The sequence below is a fragment of the Staurois parvus genome, unplaced genomic scaffold (genome assembly GCF_062004578.1).
Source record: "Staurois parvus isolate SC_StPar_1 unplaced genomic scaffold, SC_StPar_1.0 ptg000140l, whole genome shotgun sequence".
Lineage (NCBI taxonomy): Eukaryota > Metazoa > Chordata > Amphibia > Anura > Ranidae > Staurois > Staurois parvus.
In genome coordinates this window covers 1,886,801-1,909,359 of record NW_028317936.1, presented here as the reverse complement: position 1 = coordinate 1,909,359, position 22,559 = coordinate 1,886,801, and the positions used below count along the sequence as shown (strand labels likewise).

The window sequence follows — 22,559 nt, the reverse complement described above, 5'->3', positions numbered from 1 at the left end:
TGGTGATGGGTCTGCACTATGCATCGGGAAAACCCATGACCGGGCTGTGCTTGGGCCTGTCGGGTAGTCGGCCTCTGATGGACCCCCACTGAACCACTGTATTGGGGAACTCAGACATCTCTGTTGAATAGTAGTCATGTAGTCCCCTACAAAGGCCTTTTGTCCTTGGAGTGTGAGCCAGAGCTCAGGGAAGGTTTCCAATTCCCTTAACTAAAATTTGTCTGAGCAGGCGAACAAAATTAGATTCTTCATGAATAGAGACATGGCTTTATCTGGACCATATACAATTAGTATTTTAAAAAAATGCAACTAGCCTCAGATCACACCGATGACATTAGTTTTCCCCCAAACTGTTACCGTAAGGCTAGGTTCACACTAATGTGGCTCTGCGAGCCACGTTTGGTACAGGCACGGCAGTCTATTCATTTGAATGGGCTGCAGTGCCTCCTAAAATGCAGGGAAAAGGTTCCAGCTCCATTTTTGGAACCGCAGTCCGCATGGGAACTGCAAGTGCAGTGCAATTCCCAGTGCGGGAGCGATTTCCAGTGTGTGCAGCATGCCATTAGGATTAATGGCACCCGCACACATCCAGCGCAATTTTCTGTGTGGGTGATCGCAGCTAAAGGAACAGGTACCTAATCTAAAATTAAGTAAAATTTAAAAAATACACAAGTAAACGCCTAGACAGGCACTAGCTTTATTAGTAATACTAACAATTACATACACGATGTCAAGTCAATATTGACCCACACCTATCCAATGGAAGGCAAAAGACCCTTCTGGGGCATAGCTCCAGAAAATTCCTTCCTGGCCCCCTAAGGCAACTTGACCACCCCTTGGATCTACAGTCCGTCTTGTCAACCAGAGGAAGGCGAAAACACCTAAAGTATAGACCCAATAGGGAAAAAATTCCTTTTGACCCGTAAGGCCATCAGATTACTTTTTGGATCTATAATTCACATCGTTATAACTTGCAATGACTCCATTGGTAGCAATAAAATAGGATATTGCGCTCCTTACAGCGGGGCTTTGAGTTTTTACAGACTGCAGTTAACATACAAAAACATTTTGAATGAACCCTCTCCACATTGCTATACACTCTAGCAAACTTTGCATAAAAACAGATTTTTAGATCACATACATTGCAATACATGTTTAAGCCGGCCAACTGCGTCAAAGTAATCCCTCTCTGGCCAGTCCCTACAAAATCAAAATACTTACGGTACTTGCTTATAGCATTCTTCAATGGATATAGTGGCACTACGGGGAAATGGGCACAAGTTGTAAAAGAGCTACAGGTTCGAGTCTGGTCAATGACCTGCACTATGCAATAGGAATAAGATATACCTGTGCTCAAATCCCAATAGTTTATAAATATCTATAACCTGGTTGGTTGGTGCTAAAGAGGTGTGCCACGTTAGCACCAAAAATTCTAAATACCTCCCCAAAACTGCTACTATTCCCCTTTCTAGCAAACTGCATAAAAACAGGGATTTTTAGTTCACATACATTGCAACACATGTTTAAGTTGGCCAACTGCATCAAAGTTATCCCTCTCTGACCAGTTCCTATCTCAATTTGAGCTTAGGTTTACCATTAAAACCACCCCGTCATTCAACTATCCACTACTAGAGCCTCTACTGCCACTAAAGTTCTGGCACAGGACGGCTCATTAAGGGGTGGGTTTTAGCACCATAATGGGCAGGGGTTCGTTTCCACTTTTTAGATCACATACATTGCAATACATGTTTAAGCCGGCCAACTGCGTCAAAGTAATCCCTCTCTGGCCAGTCCCTACTCTACAAAATACTTACGGTACTTGCTTATAGCATTCTTCAATGGATATAGTGGCACTATGGGGAAATGGGCACAAGTTGTAAAAGAGCTAAAGGTTCGAGTCTGGTCAATGACCTTCACTATGCAATAGGAATAAGATATACCTGTGCTCAAATCCCAATAGTTTATATATATCTATAACCTGGTTGGTTGGTGCTAAAGGGGTGTGCCACGTTAGCACCAAAAATTCTAAATACCTCCCCAAAACTGCTACTATTCCCCTTTCTAGCAAACTATGCATAAAAACAGGGATTTTTAGTTCACATACATTGCAACACATGTTAAGTTGGCCAACTGCATCAAAGTTATCCCTCTCTGGCCAGATCACAACTTAGGTTTACCATTAAACCCACCCCCCGTCATTCAACTATCCAGTACTAGAGCCTCCACTGCCACTAAAGTTCTGGCACAGGACGGCTCATTATCAAGGGGTGGGTTTTAGCACCATAACAGGCAGGGCTTAGTTTCCACTTAGACAGAAGTCAAGGTCCTCTATGCAGCTTAGTCTGGCATTACTTGGACTCCGCTGGGGCACGTGGATTGATTTAAGTACTAATATAAGGACTAAATTAAGGGGTAATTGAAGGGGTACTTGGAGGGACCATATGTAGCTTGAGCTTCAGTCTTTAAACATTTAAGGACAGGTCATGTTCAGATTAAACATGGGTCTTTCATGGACAGGGATTTAACCTCAAAACTAAACCTTGACCATATACATTTGTGGTAGGAAGGGGGATTGGGGGGGGGGAGGGTTTATGCTAGGAGGGAGGGATTAGCAGAGGGATCTACGCTCGAAGGGGGGATTGGGGGGGTTTGTGCTAAGAGGGGGGATTAGAGGGGGATTTGTGCTAAAAGCAGGGATTGGGGGGGTTGTGCTAGCAGAAGGGATTAGTGGGGGTATTTGTGCAAGGAGGGGGGAAATTGTGGTAGAAAGTGGGATGGGGGTGGGGTTTGTGCTAGGAGGGAGGAATTAGCAGGGGGATCTGTGCCCGAAGAGGGGATTGGGGGGGTTTGTGCTAAAAGCGGGGATGGGGGGGTTATACAAGGAGAAAGGATTAGTGGGGGGATTTGTGCTAGGAGGAGAAATTTGTGGTAGAAAGGGAGATTGGGGGGGTTGTGCTAGGAGGGAGGGATTAGCAGGGGGATCTGCGCTCGAAGGGGGGATTGGGGGGTTTGTGTTAGGAGGGGGTGTTGTCTTCTAATAATTATGAAGACAACTATAGGGGTAAGTGCAACTTTGCTTTTTTTCCAAAATTGCTTTAAATGTAAGTCAAGTTAAAAACCATTTGAGTCCCATTACGGACAGATATAATAAAAAGATTAAAAAATAGGTTTACAGCCGTATAGGTCAAAAACACACAAGAGTGATTTTTTTTTTTTTTTTTTGTAAATGCCTAGATGGGCACTAACTTTGATAGAAACACTAAAAATTTAAAGTATCGAGTGATGTCATTGCCGACCCACATATAACCAAAGGAAGGTAAAAAAAAAAAAAAAAAAGAAAAACCTTCTAAAGCTTGGCCCCAGTGGGGAAAAATTCCTTCCTGACCCCTTAAGGCGATCGGATTACTCCCTGGATATACAATCCACAATGTTATACAGAGGAAGGCGAAAAACCCTTCTGAAGCAGCCCCAAAAGGGAAACAAATTCCTTGCTTTATAATTAGCATCCCCCCTTTTAGCAAACCCCCCCAATCCCCCCTTTTAGCACAATCCCCCCCACTAATCCCCTCTCCTAGCACAACCCCCGCAATCCCCCTTTTTTAGCACAAATCCCCCCAATCCCCTCTTCTAGCAAAAATCCCCCTTCTAGCATAATTCCCCCCCTTATCCAAATCCCCATTCTCCAATCCTCTTCGTATGACAAATTCCCCTAAATTCCTACTCCTAGCAAAACCCCTTCCAAAGTACCCTTCCCAGCACAGATCCTCTCCCTTTCCAAATCCCCGTCCGGTGTCCAGCCCGAAGTGCCTCAGTCCGGTTTCCAGCCCGAAGTGCCTCAGTCCGGTGTCCAGCCCGAAGTGCCTCAGTCCGGTGTCCAGCCCGAAGTGCCTCAGACCGGTGTCCAGCCCGAAGTGCCTCAGTCCGGTGTCCAGCCCGAAGTGCCTCAGCCCGGTGTCCAGCCCGATGTGCCTCAGCCCGGTGTCCAGCCCGATGTGCCTCAGTCCGGTGTCCAGCCCGATGTGCCTCAGTCCGGTGTCCAGCCCGAAGTGCCTCAGTCCGGTGTCCAGCCCGAAGTGCCTCAGTCCGGTGTCCAGCCCGAAGTGCCTCAGTCCGGTGTCCAGCCCGAAGTGCCTCAGTCCGGTGTCCAGCCCGAAGTGCCTCAGTCCGGTGTCCAGCCCGAAGTGCCTCAGTCCGGTGTCCAGCCCGAAGTGCCTCAGTCCGGTGTCCAGCCCGAAGTGCCTCAGTCCGGTGTCCAGCCCGAAGTGCCTCAGTCCGGTGTCCAGCCCGAAGTGCCTCAGTCCGGTGTCCAGCCCGAAGTGCCTCAGTCCGGTGTCCAGCCCGAAGTGCCTCAGTCCGGTGTCCAGCCCGATTTGCCTCAGTCCGGTGTGCAGCCCGATGTGCCTCAGTCCGGTGTCCAGCCCGAAGTGCCTCAGTCCGGTGTCCAGCCCGAAGTGCCTCAGTCCGGTGTCCAGCCCGACGTGCCTCAGTCCGGTGTCCAGCCCGACGTGCCTCAGTCCGGTGTCCAGCCCGACGTGCCTCAGTCCGGTGTCCAGCCCGAAGTGCCTCAGTCCGGTGTCCAGCCCGAAGTGCCTCAGTCCGGTGTCCAGCCCGAAGTGCCTCAGTCCGGTGTCCAGCCCGAAGTGCCTCAGTCCGGTGTCCAGCCCGAAGTGCCTCAGTCCGGTGTCCAGCCCGAAGTGCCTCAGTCCGGTGTCCAGCCCGAAGTGCCTCAGTCCGGTGTCCAGCCCGAAGTGCCTCAGTCCGGTGTCCAGCCCGAAGTGCCTCAGTCCGGTGTCCAGCCCGAAGTGCCTCAGTCCGGTGTCCAGCCCGAAGTGCCTCAGTCCGGTTTGTGCTAGGAGGGGGGATTTGTGCTAAAAGCGGGGATGGGGGGATGTGGGGGTTATGCAAGGAGAAGGGATTAGTGGGGGGATTTGATGCACCCACTCATCCCTTAAAGGGGACCTCTGGTTACTGGATCCATAAATCACCCAGAAGTGCCTGACGCACCACCCATCCAGAGGGAGGATATCCCTATACCCGGCTTAACCTACTTGCTTAACCTTTTGCCCCCCGGCCAATGGCTGTTTGGCGGCCGGCAAAATCCCTCAGCGTTCCGGGTGGATGCCATATGGCGTCCTCCCGGGCATACGCAGTTTGCGCGCCTGCAGAGCCGCGCAGCGGCGCGATCTGTCACCGTTACCGGTACCACGTGACCTGCTGTGACCAATCACAGCAGGTCACATGACAGTTGTATACAATGGATGGCTTCATTCACACCATCCATTGTATACTAGTGTGCCTAGCTGTGAATGGTCACAGCGATCACATGCACAAGCTGGGCCAATCAAAGCCCAGCTGTGTCATGTGATTAGCCGTGGCCAAATCACAGCTAAGCACAAAAAAAAAGCAAATTGTGTAAAAAAAAAAAAAATACTGATCAATTCCCCAAAGTTGTACAATGTTACTATGGTAACATTGTACTACATTGGTCAAAGTGAAATATGAAAAAAAATCTTAAAAGAAAAAAATGTAATAAATTAAAAATATTTTAAAAAATTACATTTTTTTTCCCCATACTGTCACCAGTCAGTGTCCCTGATCACCGCCATGCCAGTTATGTGATGACGCTGTACTGCACTGGTGACAGTATGTATTAAAAAAATACATTGTAAAAAATTATTGTAAAAATAATTTTTTAAATTTTTTCATTTTCTGAAAAATTATGACAAAAACAATACAACTTCAAAAAACTCGCCATGCCTCTTATGAAAAAATAATTTAAATGAAATGAAGGGTTTTTTTAGCACTAGACAGATAGTAAGGAGGAATTGTATCACCTCCGAACCCCCTGCTTAAACCTCTTCAACCCTGAGACATCAGGGGTCAGACAGGTGAGACATCAGAGGACTGTGTAGACCCCTGATAATTCACTAAAGCACCCCCCCCCCCCAACAATAACATTATGCAAAAAATAAATACAATTCTAAAAACTGTACAAATTGTAAAAAATAATTTAAAAAATGAAGGGTTTGGCTCTTCGAAGAAACTGGAGAGTGCAACCAAGGCAATCCAATTACTTTCTGGATCTACAATCCGCATTGTTATATCTTGCAAAGACTCCGATGGTATTGATAAAATATGATATTCCTTCCTTCCACTTTCTTGTTCCTTCCCACTCCACTTTTTGTGCGCGCACAATAACCATTTAAAGCAGAACTATACTTACCTCCGATTCAGCAATATGCTGGCCGCTGACACCTTCAGGCGGCTGTCTTCGTCATTGGCTGGGTGAGGATGATGGCACTCCCACGCATGCGTAGGAGCGCTGTCAAATTCGGCGCTGCCAAATTTGTACAGTGAGCTGCGCCTGCACGGCTCACTATACAGGGGCAGACAGGTAGGTAGGTCTGTCTGCCCATTTTTTATCTTTTACCTTAAGCTCTACTTTAAGGTTTCCATTAGTACAAGGCGTATATACATGCCTGTATACAGCATCGATTCGAAGGCATATAGAGGAAAAAAAGGAGCCTAGGGTCATCAGCCTGTGACAATACCCCAACAGCCCTTTTTACTTTCTCCTCTTCATCTTCTTCATTTTTGTAGGCTTGCTTGGCTTCGGGGGTTTAACCTTGGCCAGCTTAGGCATCTTCATAGCTGATTTTGGAGGCTTTAGCAGCAAATTGGGCCTTGGTGGGACTGAAAGCTTTGCTGGCATTTTAGATCCCGGTAGTACTAGAGGCCTTTGTGGTAGCTTGGATCCAGGTAGGACTAAAGGCCTTTGTGGCATCTTGGATCCCGGTGGGGCTAGAGGCCTTGGGGGCATCTTGGATCCCGGCGGGGCTAGAGGCCTTGGGGGCATCTTGGATCCCGGCGGGGCTAGAGGCCTTGGGGGCATCTTGGATCCCGGCGGGGCTAGAGGCCTTGGGGGCATCTTGGATCCCGGCGGGGCTAGAGGCCTTGGGGGCATCTTGGATCCCGGCGGGGCTAGAGGCCTTGGGGGCATCTTGGATCCCGGCGGGGCTAGAGGCCTTGGGGGCATCTTGGATCCCGGTGGGACTGAAGGCCTTGGTGGCACTTTAGATCCCGGAGGGACTGAAGGCCTTGGTGGCACTTTAGAACCTGGTGGGACTGAAGGCTGTGCAGATCCTGATGGGACTGGAGGCTTCCCAGGGACTTTAGGCCTTGTGTCATCACGTGGGTGATCTTCATCTGCATGTGGGGTCTTGATGGAACCTGATGGGTCCTCCTTGTCTCTTCCACTTCTCTTTCCTCCTGTCTTGTATTTTCCACGTTGTCCAGTTTTACTCTTTGCAGCAGGTTCCTGGTCTTCTTCCTCTGGATTCTCCGGGTCTGGGCTTTCCTTGGATCTCCTTCTTGCTGGTATTAGTGAAGGCAGCAAGTTGGAGAAAAAACTCTTTATACCTGAACTGGCCTGAGCAGCAGCAGGGTCCCACTGTTCCTGAGCAGCAGCAGGGTCCCACTGTTCCTGAGCAGCAGCAGGGTCCCACTGTTCCGTAGCAGCAGCAGGGTCCCACTGTTCCTGAGCAGCAGCAGGGTCCCACTGTTCCTGAGCAGCAGCGGGGTCCCACTGTTCCTGAGCAGCAGCGGGGTACCCTTTTGCCTGTACCCTTGGAGGACAAGGGTCGGTGACAACAACTTCCATCAGCTCGGCAGGACCTACATTAAGGTGCTGTCCTTTTGTCACCACTGTTAGTAAAATCCGATCCAATGTTGCGTTCTGCGCATGACTGTAAAAAAAAAAGAAAAAATAAATTGTTAGAAAAAACTCCATCATTGGGTAAGTGCTAACATTATATTACATGGAGAACATCATGTTTTTCTTAAAGTGCATGTAACCCCTAACCATGTTCTTCTTATATTTGCACCATTTTGGTCTCTTAAGAACACCCTTGGAGGGGTTTTATTTTTTATATCTGTTCAGTGAATGCATAAATATACGTACTGATCCTGTCAGAAATCTTGTGAGCTTATAGCTTCCAGTACTGAACTCTTCTTATCAGTTACATTGTTCCCGAATCTCCCTGTGGACTACAGAATGCCTTCCCTGTGTTATGGAGATGAACAGAAGGGGAAGTGTCTAGTAGTCCCGTTTTAGGGTGACAAGGCTGGTCCTCAATAGATACAGTGGAGGAGTACACGTAGTCACCCTAACACAGAAGGTGTATTATTGGCTGGGTCGCCAAATGAAAAATGAAGGAAAAAAGTCTGCTGCTAATTACAAGATATATTTATAAAAATTCAGTGAATGAACGTCACAAGCATTCACCTAGTTATCATGAATTCTGACCATGTTTTGCTTAATATGTCAATTTCCTATGATCGTCAGCTCCGTCTAGTGTCCAAAACATGGTATTTTCCTGACTGACATTTTTCAGGTGCCCCCTGTTGGTTGATTGAGAGCTGCCCTGACCATTTTGTAGCTGAGACTGAGACTTCTGGACAGCTTGACCCATTGCAGGACTAATGAATCTACTGGCAGGGTCTCCAGGTAAGACACTTTGCAAAATATTCCCAAAAAATCGATACTGTATAGTGTGAGACAGAGTGCCGAAAAATAGATTTGGGGATTTACCTTTACATTGGGTCTATTTTTTAATTGTTTACACCCAACTGTCACCCAACTGTCACCCATTGTCCAAATGGAAAAATATGTGCAAGTCATATGAAAACTTTTATAAAACAGACCCCCCCTTATGATTCTAGGTTAGTAATTTCTGTAATTAATGATGGATACGTACCAAGTCCGGATTATAAAACAGCAGCAGGGTATCAGCAGTAACAACAAGCCGCTGAGGGTCCCCAAGATGACCAACGCCATCATGTATTTGGTTGACATTTCTAAAGGAAGAGAAAAAAAAAAAAGATTATTTATAGGTCAAGCATATGATATACTTCTAAATTTGAATAGAAAGCCAAAAAGGAACCAATCAGCATCAGCCATCCAAAGAAGGCGGAGTAATATTGACATCTGACTGTTTGCTTTGGAAGGATCTCACTGCACGTTGGAGCCTTCAGAAAGTCTTGAGCCATGAGCCTTCCTTCAGTTTTCTTGAAGGTGACAACAATTTACTTACCAGCTGGCTTTGTCGTGGATTCTGGTTGTTTAATGGTCGTCTGGCCGGATTGGCCATTATTTGTCGCGCCCGACTGAGCGTTATTCTTCCCGCCTGACTGCGCCTTATTCGACGTGTCAGACGGAGCATTATCCGCCTCCTCTCGTTGTAATAAATCGCCATAAAAGTCTGTAAACATAAAGGAATAAGTAAATGGTTACAACACATGGGACTTATTATCTACATTTTAACATTTTTAACCCGGCCCCCCGCAAAAAAGTGTATGTGTGTGTATGTGTGTGTGTGTATATATATATATATATATAATCAAAAAATTACTTCTAATAGACAGTGCCACTGGACATATATGGGGAAAAGAAAGGAAAAAAGGGGGGGGGGAGCAGCTGTCTGCGCTCTGGAAACCCAAAGCAATATAACTGAATGGAAGAATTTAAACAGCACCCCTCATTTTTTTTAAAATCCATTGTATCACACAGTAACATGCATGGCAAGAAAAACATGTCATGGAGGGGGGGCTACTGTTACAGGAAGTGAAAAAATATTTGATCTGCTGGCAGGATCAACAGATAATAAAACTATGATATGGGGGGGGGGGGGTCAGAAAAACAAAGACTGCAGTGTGAATGTTATGGTCGGGATGTATTTTTTACAGTTTAAAGAAGCACTTAACACTAAAATTAAGACTTTATCCCCTCTAACACCCCCTCCCCCACTGCATGACACCCCACCTTCTAACCACAGCTTGTTCAATTAAGCTCTGACAATAAGTCCCGGTTCATCTGGAGCGACTTGTCATGCGATTTGACAGTCACACCGTATTGTCGGCCGTGGAACTGTTGTCCGACTTTGCACTGCTGCACCGATTTTAAAAAAAAGTTCCTGCACCTTTTTTTTGCGATTTCAGGAGCGACTTGCATAGGCATCTGTACATGAAGTCGCACAAATGTCAGCCAAGACACCCCCAGGCTTCTACCTAGTCTTAGGTTTGCAAGTTAAGGCTTTGTTTGAATTTGAAATTCTTCTTTATACTGTACAAAATACAACCCGACCCTAACATTCACACTGCAGTCTTTGTTTTTCTGACCCCCCCCCATATCATAGTTTTTTTGTCTGTTGATCCTGCCAGCAGATCAATTATTTGTTCACTTCCTGTAACAGGGAGGTATATACAGCTAAGATACCCAAATACTATATACAGCAAAGACCCCAAATATTATATACAGCCAGGACTCCCCAATACTATATGCAACCAGGACCCCCCAATACTATATACAGCCAGGACCCCCCAATATTATATACAGCAAGGACCCCCCAATACTATATACAGCAAGGACCCCCCAATACTATATACAGCCAGGATCCCCAGTACAATATAAAGCCAGGACCCCCAGTACAATATACAGCCCAAACCCTTAAATACTATATACAGCCAGGACCCCCAATACTATATACAGCAAGGACCCCCAATATTATATAAAACCAGGGCTCCCCAATACTATATACAGTCAGGACCCCCCAATACTATATACAGCCAGGACCCCCAATATTATATAAAACCAGGGCTCCCCAATACTATATACAGTCAGGACCCCCCAATACTATATACAGCCAGGACCCCCAATATTATATAAAACCAGGGCTCCCCAATAGTAAATACAGCTAAGACCCCCCAATACTATATACAGCTAGGAATCCCTATTACAGACATACAGGACCCCCCAATATTAGGTACAGCCAGAACCCCCACAATTTTACACAATTTTACACCGCCCCACCCTCACCCTCTCCCATACTCTATGTATACAGAAAGCAGTTTCCTTCCTGTCTCCATGTCACCGGCCAATCTTAGGCTCCCAATTCTATCAAGAAGTTGCTCGGTGGCCATCTTGGTTAGGGGCACCATGCCCAAAACTACTACTAATAACCCCAGGATTACGGAAGGTGAATGGTTCCGGGTGTGCCGGCAAAACGAGCTTCTCCTAAATCTGCTGACAATCAAATCATCGTGCGGCTTGGTTCCCAATGGAATGCACAATTGATTTGACAAACTAATATTATTTTATTGATTTAACAATTAATTATGTCTTTTTTTTAAATTCTCAGTTAATTATATATTATTATTTCATTAATTATCAATTAATTCTGTATTATTTTTTATAAACAAATAATGATATTTTATTAATTGATGTGTGCCTGTGTGTATTAAATATATATATATACACCTACATATATATACACATACAGACTTTATATTATATATATAGCTGTTTGAGCTGATAGAAGTCTGTGTGTGTATATATATATATTTATAAACATAGTATATACTACATACACATACATACTCACATATATTTATATACACGCACAGACAGATTTATATCAGCTGAAACAGCACACACACTCATATATATATACACACACATACATACATGTACATACACACATATATTTATATACATATAGTATATACTGCATGTACAGACATCTATCAGCTCAAGCAGCACACTGCTCCCTAATTATAAGTATGATCTCCAGCCATTAAACAGTTAAATTCAAACCTCTGGATGTAAAGACAACTGTCACTTTTTCCCCTGCAGGCTGAAACCAGGCGGAGCTTTAGGCTCCATGCACACGGGGCGTTTTAATAATGCCGGTAACGTTAGCTGTGTAGTCACGTTAAAAACAGGAGTTTTCCAGCGGTTTTTCACGTTTTAGCGTTTTGTTTTTTTTTACCAAAAAAATAATAATTTTTTTTTGGGTCAAAAAAAGTCCAAGAACACCGATTTCTGGCAATTTACCGTGTTTTGCCACATTTTTACAGCTAAAAAACTCCTCTAGACACCCGCTAGTTCTGGTTTTTTTCCAGCCATTCCAGTCTATGTGTGAACAGACACATAGGATAACATGCTGGGGGGGTTACCGGCTGTAGAAAAAACTGTCAAAAGCCGAAAAACATCCGCTGTAAAAACGCCCCGTGTTGTGAACTGTCAGTGTGGCCCATTGTTGCACCCATGTAATGGAATATATCTGATCCCTGCTAATAGAAGTATATGATAATCTTACCGTCTACCCATGCGTTGTCCTTACTGGCCGATCCGATGAATACGGCCAAAAAAATGTACGCGAAAAACAGGTAAAGTCTCATTGTGGCTCCCAAACAACAAACTAGATGCACACTCCTCTCCCTCCCAATGTGATCTGGCAGTTCAGAGCTGATGGGCACTGTGATGTCATCAGTCACATGACCAGGCTTCCAGGTTGCTATAGCGACAACCATGCCCATTGGGGGGGGTGTATATAAATAGTTGTTAATTAAAAAGAAATCAATGTTAATAAATAATAATTAATTGTTAATAAACTGATAATAAACAATTAATTCTTATTTTTTAAAAAAGACATTTGTCAATTAATAAAATATTATATCATTCATTGTTTATATTTAAAAAAATACAGAATTGATAATTAATGAAATAATAATACATAATTAATTGAGTGTTTAAAAATATATTTTTAAATGTTAATAATACATAATTGTTAAATAAAAATTAAAAAAAAAGACATAATTAATTGTAAATCAATAAAATAACATTAGATCATGAATAAGTCAATTGTGCATTCCATTGGGAACCAAGCCGTGCGATGATTTGATTGTCAGCAGATTTAGGAGAAGGAAGCTCGTTTTACCGACACACCCGGAACCATTCCCCTGCCGGAAACTCCGGGTTATTAGTAGTAGTTTTAGGGACGTTGCCCCTAACCAAGATGGCCGCCGAGCAACTTCCTGATAGAACCGTGGGCATGGAGACAGGAAGGAAACGGCTTGCTGTTTACATGAGAGACAGAGTGAAGGTGGGGTATGTAATATTGGGGGGTCCTGGTTGTACCTAATATTGGGGGGTCCTGTTTGTATATAAAATTGTGGGGTCCTGGCTGTACCTAATATTGGAGGGTGTTGGCTGTATATAATATTGGGGGTCCTCACTGTATATAGTATTGGGGGTCCTGGCTATTTATAGTATTGGGGGTCGTCATTATATATAATATTGGTGGTCCTGGCTGCATATAGTATTGGGGGTCGTCATTATATATAATATTGGGGATCCTGGCTGTATATAGTATTGGGGGTCCTGGCTGTATATAAAATTTAGGGTCCTGGCTGTATATAGTATTGGGGGTCCTGGCTGTATATAGTATTGGGGGTCCTGGCTGTATATAGCATTGGGGGGTCCTGGCTGTATATAGCATTGGGGGGTCCTGGCTGTATATAGTATTGGGGGGTCCTCGCTGTATATAATATTGGGGGTCCTGGCTGTATATAGTATTGGGTGTCCTGGCTGTATATAGTATTGGGGTCCTGGCTGTATGTAGTATTGGGGGTCCTGGCTGTATATAGTATTGGAGGGTCCTGGCTGTATATAGTATTGGGGGTCCTGGCTGTATATAGTATTGGGGGTCCTCATTGTATATAATATTGGGGGTCCTGGCTGCATATAGTATTGGGGTCCTCATTGTATATAATATTGGGGGTCCTCATTGTATATAATATTGGGGGTCCTGGCTGTATATAGTTTTGGGGATCCTGGCTGTATATAGTTTTGGGTGTCCTGGCTGTATATAATATTTGGGGGTCCTGGCTGTATATAGTATTGGGGGTCCTGGCTGTATATAATATTGGGTGTCCTGGCTGTATATAGTATTGGGGGTCCTCGCTGTATATAATATTTCTGGTCCTGGCTGTATATAGTATTGGGGGTCCTGGCTGTATATATTTGGGGTCCTGGCTGTATATAGTATTGGGGGTCCTGGCTGTATATAATATTTGGGGTCCTGGCTGTATATAGTATTGGAGGGTCCTGGCTGTATCTAGTATTGGGGGTTCTCATTGTATATAATATTGGGGGTCCTGGCTGCATATAGTATTTGGGTCCTCATTGTATATAATATTGGGGGTCCTGGCTGCATATAGTATTGGGGTCCTCATTGTATATAATATTGGGGGTCCTCACTGTATATAATATTGGGTGTCCTGGCTGTATATAGTATTGGGGGTCCTGGCTGTATATAATATTTGGGGTCCTGGTTGTATATAGTATTGGGGGTCCTGGCTGTATATATTTGGGGTCCTGGCTGTATATAGTATTGGGGGGTCCTGGCTGTATATAGTATTGGGGGTCCTGGCTGTATATATTATTGGGGGTCCTGGCTGTATATAATATTGGGGGTCCTGGCTGTATATAATATTGGGGGTCCTGGCTGTATATAATATTTGGGGTCCTGGCTGTATATAATATTGGGGGTCCTGGCTGTATAAGTCCCACAGATGTCAGCCAAGACTCCCCTGAAATCGCACTGACGTGTGGCTCTGAAATTGTGAGAATTCAAGTGAAGTCGCATGATTTCAGAGTTGGATTCAGTGTGAACCCGGGCTAAAACATGGAAGCTGATTGATCACCATGTACGGCTGCACCAGATTTTGTGTGCACCGGTGTTAGTAAATCTCCCCCAATGTGTGTATATATGTATAAATATATACACCCCCCAGGCTGCTATCTAATGGGGGGGGGGGTTAGTCTTAGGTTTGCAAGATAAACTTTGTTTAGACTTGTAGTTGAGCTGTGTTTTTGCTGCCCGCCTGTCGCCCACCAACTGCCCCCCTTCAGCTGTTACAGGCAGCTGAACGAGGTGTATACGTGCTTTGCTTCGCTCCCAAGGCTAAGATCGCCCAACATGTAGTGATCGGCCAGCCCACCCAACACTGCATAGATAATCAAATGGGGAAGCACCGCGAACGTCCTGCAACCAATGCAATGCAATATTTGTAATGGCAAAAATGGGGTTATAACAGGCGGTGAGAAGGCGTTATGTCGCTTCCTCATCGCCTGTCAGTAGCCTCTGAAGTGTGATCTGAATGAATGTCTCCGAAATCTATCCTAAGAGCGAGGAATATATATATATATATATATATCACAGTACCACCAGTCTAGGGTTTGCATGTTCTCCCTGTACCTGTCTGGGTTTCCTCCGGGTACTCCACTTTCCTCCCACACTCCAAAGACATGCTGTTAGGTTATTGGCTCCTGCCTAAATTGTCCCTAGTATGTGTATGTATGAATGTGAGTTAGGGACCTTAGATTGTACACCCCTTGAGGGTCAGGGACTGATGTGAATGTACAATATATATGTAAAGTGCTGTGTAAATTGATGGCGCTATATAAGTACCTGTAATAAAATAAAATACACATATATACATATACAAAGGGGGAGATTTACTACAACTGGAGCACTGAGAATCAGGTGCAGCTCTGCATGGGAGCCAATCAGCTTCTAACCGCAGCTTGTTCAGTTGAGCTGACAGTAAGCGGTTCACTCCGGTGCGGCTTGTCATGCGATTTGACAGTCGCACCCTATTGTCGGCTGTGGAGCCGTTCAAATCAGTGTGACTCCGACTTTGCAGTGCCGATTTGAAAACAAAAAAGGTTCCTGCACTTTTTTTGCGATTTCAGGTGCGACTTGCATAGGCATCTGTACATGAAGTCCCACAGATGTCAGCCAAGACTCCCCTGAAATCGCACTGACGTGTGGCTCTGAAATTGTGAGAATTCAAGTGAAGTCGCATGATTTCAAAGTCGGATTCAGTGTGAACCCGGGCTAAAACATGGAAGCTGATTGGTCACCATGTACGGCTGCACCGGTGTTAGTAAATCTCCCCCAATGTGTGTATATATGTACAAATATATACACACCCCCAGGCTGCTATCTAATGGGGGGGGGGGAGTTTTAGTCTTAGGTTTGCAAGTTAAAGCTTTGTTTAGTCTTGTAGTTGGGGGGGGTGCAAAAATGTGCAGTTATGCTGTATTTTTGCTGCCCCCCCCCCCCTCAAACACACACACACTCCAAAGATATGCTGGTAGGTTATTGGCTCCTGTCTAAATTGTCCCTAGTATGTGTATGTATGAATGTGAGTTAGGGACCTTAGATTGTACGCCCCTTGAGGGTTAGGGACTGATGTGAATGTACAATATATATCTAAAAGCGCTGTGTAAGTTGACGGCGTTATATAAGTACCTGAAATAAATATATATATATGTGAGTGTGTGTATATAGATTGTAAGCAGGTTAGGGCCCTCCTAACCCACTTGTATTGAACTGTACCTTTGCTGTATTGTCTCCCTTAATATTGTAAAGTGCTGAGCAAACTGTTGGCGCTATAGAAGTCCTGTATTATAATTATATATATACACACACATATTTTATATACATATAGTATATACTGCATGTACACACAGCTCAAACAGTAAACTATATAGATATATATATATATATATATACACACATACACACACACGGATATATATATACACACATATATACATACATACATACACACGGATATATTTATATACATATAGTATATACTGCATGTACAGACATCTATCAGCTCAAGCAGCACACTGCCCCCTTGTAATTATAAGTATGATCTCCAGCCAATAAACAGTTAAATTCAAACCTCTGGATGTAAAGACAACTGTCACTTTTTCCCCTGCAGGCTGAAACCAGGCGGAGCTTTAGGCTCCATGCACACGGGGCGTATTAATAATGCCGGTAACGTTAGCTGTGTAGTCACGTTATAAATGGAAGTTTTTCACGTTTTAGCGTTTTGTTTTTTTTCACCAAAAAAAACCCTTTTTTTTGGTCAAAAAAGTCCAAAAACACCAGTTTGTGGCAATTTACCATGTTTTGCCACATTTTTACAGCTAAAAAACTCCTCTAGAAACTTGCTAGTTCTGGGGTTTTTTCCAGTCATTCCTGTGTGTGTAATTGTTAATTAAAAATAAATAAATGTTAATAAATAATAATTCATTGTTAATAAACTGATAATACACAATTAATTCTTATTTTATTAATTGACCAATATGTTTTTTTTTTAAATATTACATCATTAATTGTTTATATAAAAAAAATACAGATTTAATTGATAATTACTTAAATAATAATACATAATTAATTGATTGTTTAAAAAATATTTATTTAAACGTTAATAAAATAATACATAATTGTTAAATAAAATTAAAAAATCCTTAATTGGAAATCAATTAAAATAATATTAGATCATGAATAAATCAATTTTGCATTCCGTTGGGAACCAAGCCGCCCGATGATTTGATTGTCAGCAGATTTAGGAGAGAAGGAAGCTCGTTTTGCAGGCACACCCGGAACCATTCCCCTCCTCCTTTATGCCTTGGAGTGTGAGCCAGAGCTCAGGGAAAGTTTCCAATCCCCCTAGCTAAAAGTTGTCTACACAAATCCCCAACCCAGGAACTGGCTTATCAACTGCTGCCAGGGGGTGCTAGATACAAGTTCATCATTCCAGTGGCCTGGAAAACAAGAAGTAGGGACAGTGGCTCGAGCAGGGGACTGGTGGTGGTCAGGAGAAGGAGTGTCCGCTTGCCGGTAGTGGTGCTGGGTCTGCACTATGCATCGGGAAAACCCATGACTGGGCTGTGCTTGGGCCGGTTGGGTAGTCGGCATCTGATGGACCCCCACTGAACCACTGTATTGGGTAACTCAGACATCTCTGTTGCATAGTAGTCATGTAGTCCCCTACAAAGGCCTTTTGTCCTTGGAGTGTGAGCCAGAGCTCAGGGAAGGTTTCCAATTCCCTTAACTAAAATTTGTCTGTGCAGGCGGACAAAATTAGATTCTTCATGAATAGAGACATGGCTTTATCTGGACCATATACAATTAGTATTTAAAAAAAATGCAACTAGCCTCAGATCACACAGATGACATTAGTTTTCCCCCAAACTGTTACCGTAAGGCTAGGTTCACACTAATGTGGCTCTGCGAACCACGTTTGGTACAGGCACAACAGTCTATTCATTTGAATGGGCTGCAGTGCCTCCTAAAATGCAGGGAAAAGGTTCCAGCTCCATTTTTGGAACCGCAGTCCGCATGGGAACTGCAAGTGCAGTGCAGTTCCCAGTGCGGGAGCGATTTCCAGTGTGTGCAGCATGCCATTAGGATTAATGGCACCCGCACACATCCAGCGCAATTTTCTGTGTGGGTGATCACAGCTAAAGGAACAGGTACCTAATCTAAAATTAAGTAAAATTAAAAAAATACACAAGTAAACGCCTAGACAGGCACTAGCTTTATTAGTAATACTAACAATTACATACACGATGTCAAGTCAATATTGACCCACACCTATCCAATGGAAGGCAAAAGACCCTTCTGGGGCATAGCTCCAGAAAATTCCTTCCTGGCCCCCTAAGGCAACTTGACCACCCCTTGGATCTACAGTCCGTCTTGTCAACCAGAGGAAGGCGAAAACACCTAAAGTATAGACCCAATAGGAAATAAAATCCTTTTGACCCGTAAGGCCATCAGATTACTTTTTGGATCTATAATTCACATCGTTATAACTTGCAGTGACTCCATTGGTAGCAATAAAATAGGATATTGCGCTCCTTACAGCAGGGCTTTGAAGATAATCAATATTCTTGAAAAATATGCACGCTGCCTTCCCATCTCAGTTTTTACAGACTGCAGTTAAAATACAAAAACATTTTTGAATGAACCCTCTCCACATTGCTATACACTCTAGCAAACTTTGCATAAAAACAGATTTTTAGATCACATACATTGCAATACATGTTTAAGCTGGCCAACTGCGTCAAAGTAATCCCTCTCTGGCCAGTCCCTACAAAATCAAAATACTTACGGTACTTGCTTATTGCATTCTTCAATGGATATAGTGGCACTACGGGGAAATGGGCACAAGTTGTAAAAGAGCTACAGGTTCGAGTCTGGTCAATGACCTGCACTATGCAATAGGAATAAGATATACCTGTGCTCAAATCCCAATAGTTTATAAATATCTATAACCTGGTTGGTTGGTGCTAAAGAGGTGTGCCACGTTAGCACCAAAAATTTTAAATACCTCCCTAAAACTGCTACTATTCCCCTTTCTAGCAAACGATGCATAAAAACAGGGATTTTTAGTTCACATACATTGCAACACATGTTTAAGTTGGCCAACTGCATCAAAGTTATCACTCTCTGACCAGTTCTTATCTCAGTTTGAACTTAGGTTTACCATTAAAACCACCCCATCATTCAACTATCCACTACTAGAGCCTCCACTGCCACTAAAGTTCTGGCACAGGACGGCTCATTAAGGGGTGGGTTTTATCACCATAATGGGCAGGGGTTAGTTTCCACTTTTTAGATCACATACATTGCAATACATGTTTAAGCCGGCCAACTGCGTCAAAGTATTCCCTCTCTGGCCAGTCCCTACTCTACAAAATACTTACGGTACTTGCTTATAGCATTCTTCAATGGATATAGTGGCACTACGGGGAAATGGGCACAAGTTGTAAAAGAGCTACAGGTTCGAGTCTGGTCAATGACCTTCACTATGCAATAGGAATAAGATATACCTGTGCTCAAATCCCAATAGCTTAAACATATCTATAACCTGGTTGGTTGGTGCTAAAGGGGTGTGCCACGTTAGCACCAAAAATTCTAAATACCTCCCCAAAACAGCTACTATTCCCCTTTCTAGCAAACTATGCATAAAAACAGGGATTTTTAGTTCACATACATTGCAACACATGTTAAGTTGGCCAACTGCATCAAAGTTATCACTCTCTGGCCAGTTCACAACTTAGGTTTACCATTAAACCCACCCCCTGTCATTCAACTATCCAATACTAGAGCCTCCACTGCCACTAAAGTTCTGGCACAGGACGGCTCATTATCAAGGGGTGGGTTTTAGCACCATAACAGGCAGGGCTTAGTTTCCACTTAGACAGAAGTCAAGGTCCTCTATGCAGCTTAGTCTGGCATTACTTGGACTCCGCTGGGGCACGTGGATTGATTTAAGCACTAATATAAGGACTAAATTAAGGGGTAATTGAAGGGGTACTTGGAGGGACCATATGTAGCTTGAGCTTCAGTCTTTAAACATTTAAGGACAGGTCATGTTCAGATTAAACATGGGTCTTTGATGGACAGGGATTTAACCTCAAAACTGTGCCTTGACCATATACATTTGTGGTAGAAAGGGGGATTGGGGGGGGGTTTATGCTAGGAGGGAGGGATTAGCAGAGGGATCTACGCTCGAAGGGGGGATTGGGGGGATTTGTGCTAAAAGCAGGGATTGGGGGGGTTGTGCTAGCAGAAGGGATTAATGGGGGTATTTGTGCTAGGAGGGGGGAAATTGTGGTAGAAAGAGGGATGGGGGTGGGGTTTGTGCTAGGAGGGAGGGAGTAGCAGGGGGATCTGTGCTCGAAGGGGGGATTGGGGGGGGTTTGTGCTAAAAGCGGGGATGGGGGGTTATGCAAGGAGAAAGGATTAGTGGTGGGATTTGTGCTAGGAGGGGGAAATTTGTGGTAGAAGGGGAGATTGGGGGGGGTTGTGCTAGGAGGGAGGGATTAGCAGGGGGATCTTCGCTCGAAGGGGGGATTGGGGGGGTTTGTGTTAGGAGGGGTTGTTGTCTTCTAATAATTATGAAGACAACTATAGGGGTAAGTGCAACTTTGCTTTTTTTCCAAAATTGCTGTAAATGTAAGTCAAGTTAAAAACCATTTGAGTCCCATTACGGACAGATATAATAAAAAGATTAAAAAATAGGTTTACAGCCGTATAGGTCAAAAACACACAAGAGTGATTTATTTTTTTTTTTGTAAATGCCCAGATGGGCACTAACTTTGATAGAAACACTAAAAATTTAAAGTATCGAGTGATGTCATTGCCGACCCACATATAACCAAATGAAGGTAAAAAAAAAAAAAAAAGAAAAACCTTCTAAAGCTTGGCCCCAGTGGGGAAAAATTCCTTCCTGACCCCTTAAGGCGATCGGATTACTCCCTGGATATACAATCCACAATGTTATACAGAGGAAGGCGAAAAACCCTTCTGAAGCAGCCCCAAAAGGGAAAAAAATTCCTTGCTTTATAATTAGCATCCCCCCTTTTAGCAAACCCCCCCAATCCCCCCTTTTAGCACAATCCCCCCACTAATCCCCTCTCCTACCACAACCCCCCCAATCCCCCTTTTTTAGCACAAATCCCCCCAATCCCCTCTTCTAGCAAAAATCCCCCCTTCTAGCATAAATCCCCCCCCTTATCCAAATGCCCATTCTCCAATCCTCTTCGTATGACAAATTCCCCTAAATTCCTACTCCTAGCAAAACCCCTTCCAAAGTACCCTTCCCAGCACAGATCCTCTCCCTTTCCAAATCCCCCTCCCCCTCCTAGCACAAATCCCCCACTAATCCCTGCTCCGCCTGGTGATCCGGTGTCCAGCCCGAAGTGCCTCCTTCCGGTGTCCAGCCCGAAGTGCCTCAGTCCGGTGTCCAGCCCGAAGTGCCTCAGACCGGTGTCCATCCCGAAGTGCCTCAGACCGGTGTCCAGCCCGAAGTGCCTCAGTCTGGTGTCCAGCCCGAAGTGCCTCAGTCCGGTGTCCAGCCCAAAGTGCCTCAGACCGGTGTCCATCCCGAAGTGCCTCAGACCGGTGTCCATCCCGAAGTGCCTCAGCCCGGTGTCCAGCCCGAAGTGCCTCAGCCCGGTGTCCAGCCCGAAGTGCCTCAGCCCGGTGTCCAGCCCGAAGTGCCTCAGCCCGGTGTCCAGCCCGAAGTGCCTCAGCCCGGTGTCCAGCCCGAAGTGCCTCAGCCCGGTGTCCAGCCCGAAGTGCCTCAGCCCGGTGTCCAGCCCGAAGTGCCTCAGCCCGGTGTCCAGCCCGAAGTGCCTCAGCCCGGTGTCCAGCCCGAAGTGCCTCAGCCCGGTGTCCAGCCCGAAGTGCCTCAGCCCGGTGTCCAGCCCGAAGTGCCTCAGCCCGGTGTCCAGCCCGAAGTGCCTCAGCCCGGTGTCCAGCCCGAAGTGCCTCAGCCCGGTGTCCAGCCCGAAGTGCCTCAGCCCGGTGTCCAGCCCGAAGTGCCTCAGCCCGGTGTCCAGCCCGAAGTGCCTCAGCCCGGTGTCCAGCCCGAAGTGCCTCAGCCCGGTGTCCAGCCCGAAGTGCCTCAGCCCGGTGTCCAGCCCGAAGTGGAGAAGAGATGAGTGGGGGGATATGTGCTAGGAGGGGGAAATTAGCAGGGGGAGTTGTGGTAGAAAGGGGGATTGGGGGGGGGTTGTGCTAGGAGGGAGGGATTAGCAGGGGAATATATGCTTGAAGGGGGGATTTGTTCTAAAAGCGAGGATTGGGGGGGGTGCTAGTAGAAGGGATTAGTGGGGGTATATGTGCTAGGAGGGGGGGGAATTTGTGGTAGAAAGGGGGATGGGGTGGGGTTTGTGCTAGGAGGGAGGGATTAGCAGGGGGATCTGTGCTCGAAGGGGGCATTGGAGGGGTTTGTGCTAGGAGGGGGGATTTGTGCTAAAAGCAGGGATGGGGGGGGGTTATGCAAGGAGAAGGGATTAGTGGGGGGATTTGATTCACCCACTCATCCCTTAAAGGGGACCTCTG

General features: G+C 45.1%; 1 long non-coding RNA gene across 1 annotated transcript in view; it reads left to right on the top strand.

Annotated features, from left to right (window-relative positions):
- Window positions 1–22,559, top strand: part of LOC149465217 (uncharacterized) — a 242,689-nt gene that overhangs the window by 33,779 nt on the left and 186,351 nt on the right. Inside the window, exon 3 of the long non-coding RNA XR_016312236.1 lies at window positions 8,394–8,506. This is a non-coding gene — a long non-coding RNA (uncharacterized LOC149465217). The remainder of the gene's footprint in view (window positions 1–8,393; window positions 8,507–22,559) is intronic.